General features: G+C 45.6%; 1 long non-coding RNA gene across 1 annotated transcript; it reads left to right on the top strand.

Annotated features, from left to right (window-relative positions):
• Window positions 1-1,548: 1,548 nt before the first annotated feature.
• On the top strand, window positions 1,549-3,144 carry LOC306931791. The gene is made up of 3 exons (XR_013791064.1): window positions 1,549-1,687; window positions 2,344-2,643; window positions 2,995-3,144. It is a non-coding gene; the product is annotated as an uncharacterized lncRNA (long non-coding RNA).
• Window positions 3,145-3,473: the final 329 nt, after the last annotated feature.

The raw sequence follows: 3,473 nt of genomic DNA on the forward strand, positions 1-3,473 counted from the left end.
GTTAGACCCTCCTATATACAGGTTTAATGTTTGTTTTTCCTTAAAGGGACACTTCACCCTTTTTGCAAAAAAATATATGTTAATGACGTTTAGAAGCTTTAGAACACTTTCCTGGGGGTCTTTATGTGTGTAATATGTGGTTTTAGATATTTTAGATTTTACCAGTGAGCCCGGTGTCTCTGATGTCATGGACACTGGGCTCACTTCCTTCCTGGACTACAATTCCCATAATTCTTTGGTGCACTGCTCCTCCTTGTGGATAGGGAGAGGGCTGTCTACTGAGACAACATGTAGTCCAGGAAGGAAGTGAGCCCAGTGTCCATGACATCAGAGACACCGGGCTCACTACTACAATCTAAAATATCTAAAACCACATATTACACACATAAAGACCCCCAGGAAAGTGTTCTAAAGCTTCTAAATGTCATTAACATATATTTTTTTCCTCAAAGGGTGAAGTGTCCCTTTAAACCAACATTAATTCTGTCAGCGCCATTGCCGTAGATGTAGGTCATTGAAGCTTTTTTTTTAATACTACGCTTACCGCCATTGCCGGTATTAATGGCAATTGCGCTTTTATAGTGCATTCGATCGATCGAGCCATAATGCTACTTACGTTAGCCGGTTAGCTAGCTATGTTGTTGTCACAGTACTGGATCATCCATCTTAGATCGTCGTCGCCATAATATTCCATTCTATCTGTATCTCCTATTCCTTGTCCCAGATGGCATTTTTCCATGTTTGTTCTGTCTGATAATTACGTCATTGCGAACGCAGTGAGCATTTACTATGAGACCCAGCAGATCATGTCTGTGTGTCTGTGTGTCACGCTGTAACACCACCCGCCCACCACCAGAGGGCGCAGCTGTATCACACACAACGCACGCACACACGCGCACGCACGCACGCACGCACACACGCACACACACACACACACACACACACACACACACACACACACACACACACACACACACACACACACACACACACACACACACACACACACACACACACACACACACACAAAACTTAACTTAAAAAAAACTTAACTTAAAAAAAAACGTAACTTAAAAAAAAACTTAAAAAGGAAGCACGCACGCACGCACACACACACAAAACTTAACTTAAAAAAAAACTTAAAAAGGAAAAACGCACGCACGCACACACACACAAAACTTAACTTAAAAAAATCTTAACTTAAAAAGGAAAAACTTTAAAAGGAAAAACTTGAAAGCGCCCCTCACTTAACACGGGTGTGATTTCTTATTTCCATTTGCATCCATTATGTTCTCTTTCTCTCTCTCTCTCTCTCTCTCTCTCCCTCTCTCTCTCTCCCCTCTCTCTCTCTCTCCCTCTCCCCCTCTCTCTCTCTCTCTAGGGTCAGTGAGGTTGGTGAATGGCTCTAGTCAGTGTTCAGGCAGAGTGGAGGTGAAGTCTAATCAGTCATGGGTCTCAGTGCGTGAAGGTGACTTTGACCAGCAGGAGGCAGAGGTGGTCTGTAAGCAGTTAGGCTGTGATGCTCCTTCAGTCCTCCAGGGGGCGCTCTATGGAGAAGGCAATGTTTCAACGTGGACCGAAGAGTTCCAGTGTGAAGGCAGTGAGTCTGCTCTCCTGGACTGTGGAACCTCAAACTCAACTAGAAACACCAGCTCACCTTACAAGACCGTTGGACTCTCCTGCTCAGGTAAAAGACAACCTCTACTTTCGGTTTGGATTATTATTTCATAATGAAAGTAATATTAACAGTTTCTAATCACAATCCCGCGTCGAATGCCTAGTTCTCACTAACCTTTGAAGAAGCATCGCGTCTTTTCGTCAGAAATCCGCTTTAAAACGGTGTGATCGTTTGTTGCCGTGTTGACAAAGTCCTCATCGCTCGACAACAACAAAGCAGACAGGAAGCGTTTGCATTGTGCCTCAGTTTCCCAGAAGCCCTAGCAAGGCAATGTTGGGTTTCAATTTCCTGTTACAATCATCAGATTGCGTCATCCTCGTCACTCTGTCGGGGAAAACCCCGTAAGTCTTCAAAGTTATTATAAATGGTGAATTAGACGTTGAAAACGTAACTCGTGGAACTCGTGTTCGGGAGGGAATAAACTCTGGATACTGGTGTTGGGGAGGGACAGTGTTCTATCCTGGTGTTGGGGAGGGACAGTGTTCTATCCTGGTGTTGGGGAGGGACAGTGTTCTATCCTGGTGTTGGGGAGGGACAGTGTTCTATCCTGGTGTTGGGGAGGGACAGTGTTCTCTCCTGGTGTTGGGGAGGGACAGTGTTCTATCCTGGTGTTGGGGAGGGACAGTGTTAATTGTTACTGTTTATGCTCTCTGGTCTCTGTACAGAGGCTGATGCTGTCAGGTTGGTGGGAGGACCCAGTACGTGTTCTGGCATACTGGAGATGCAACACCAGAGAGAGTGGAGACCAGCGGATGGTTGGTCCGACTGGAACCGGAGCTCAGCAGCTGTAGTGTGTCGACAGCTAGACTGCGGCTCTGCCGTTTCAACAGAAAGGAGTTCTAGTGTTACACATAAACCGTCCTGGAGGATGACAGCTTCCTGTGTGGGGTCTGAGTCTTCACTGAAGGAGTGTGGAACAAAGATGTCCGCTACTTCCTTCTACGTACTGGAGGTGATCTGTTCAGGTAACAAACTACTTCCACTGCAGTCATTTATTCAGTGTTTTACAAAGAAACGCTGTCTGGTCAATGGAGCCACACACACACACACACACACACGCACATACACACACACACACACACACACACACACACACACACACACACACACACACACACACACACACACACACACTGTTGCGTATTGATAGGCTAATGTATCTGTCTATGATATCTTATATAGCCTATATATTTGTTTCTCACTGTATATCAATTTTTAATACATTATTTTATGTCTTCTAATATTTTATTATCTCTACCCCTCTCCCTCTCCCTCTCTCTCTCTCTCTCTCTCTCTCTCTCTCTCTCTCTCTCCAGGGTCAGTGAGGTTGGTGAATGGCTCTAGTCAGTGTTCAGGCAGAGTGGAGGTGAAGTCTAATCAGTCATGGGTCTCAGTGCGTGAAGGTGACTTTGACCAGCAGGAGGCAGAGGTGGTCTGTAGGCAGTTAGGCTGTGGGGCTCCTTCAGTCCTCCAGGGGGCGCTCTATGGAGAGGGCAATGTTTCAACGTGGACCAAAGAGTTCCAGTGTGAAGGCAGTGAGTCTGCTCTCCTGGACTGTGGAACCTCAAACTCAACTAGAAACACCAGCTCACCTTACAAGACCGTTGGACTCTCCTCAAACTCAACTAGAAACACCAGCTCACCTTACAAGACCGTTGGACTCTCCTCAAACTCAACTAGAAACACCAGCTCACCTTACAAGACCGTTGGACTCTCCTGCTCAGGTAAAAGTCAAGTCACAGTGACACTATTGCTTTGTGATAATTTCATAATGAAAGTAATATAAATTGTTACT

This window comes from Electrona antarctica, assembly GCF_951216825.1.
Source record: "Electrona antarctica genome assembly, contig: SUPER_10_unloc_2, whole genome shotgun sequence".
Classification (NCBI taxonomy): domain Eukaryota; kingdom Metazoa; phylum Chordata; class Actinopteri; order Myctophiformes; family Myctophidae; genus Electrona; species Electrona antarctica.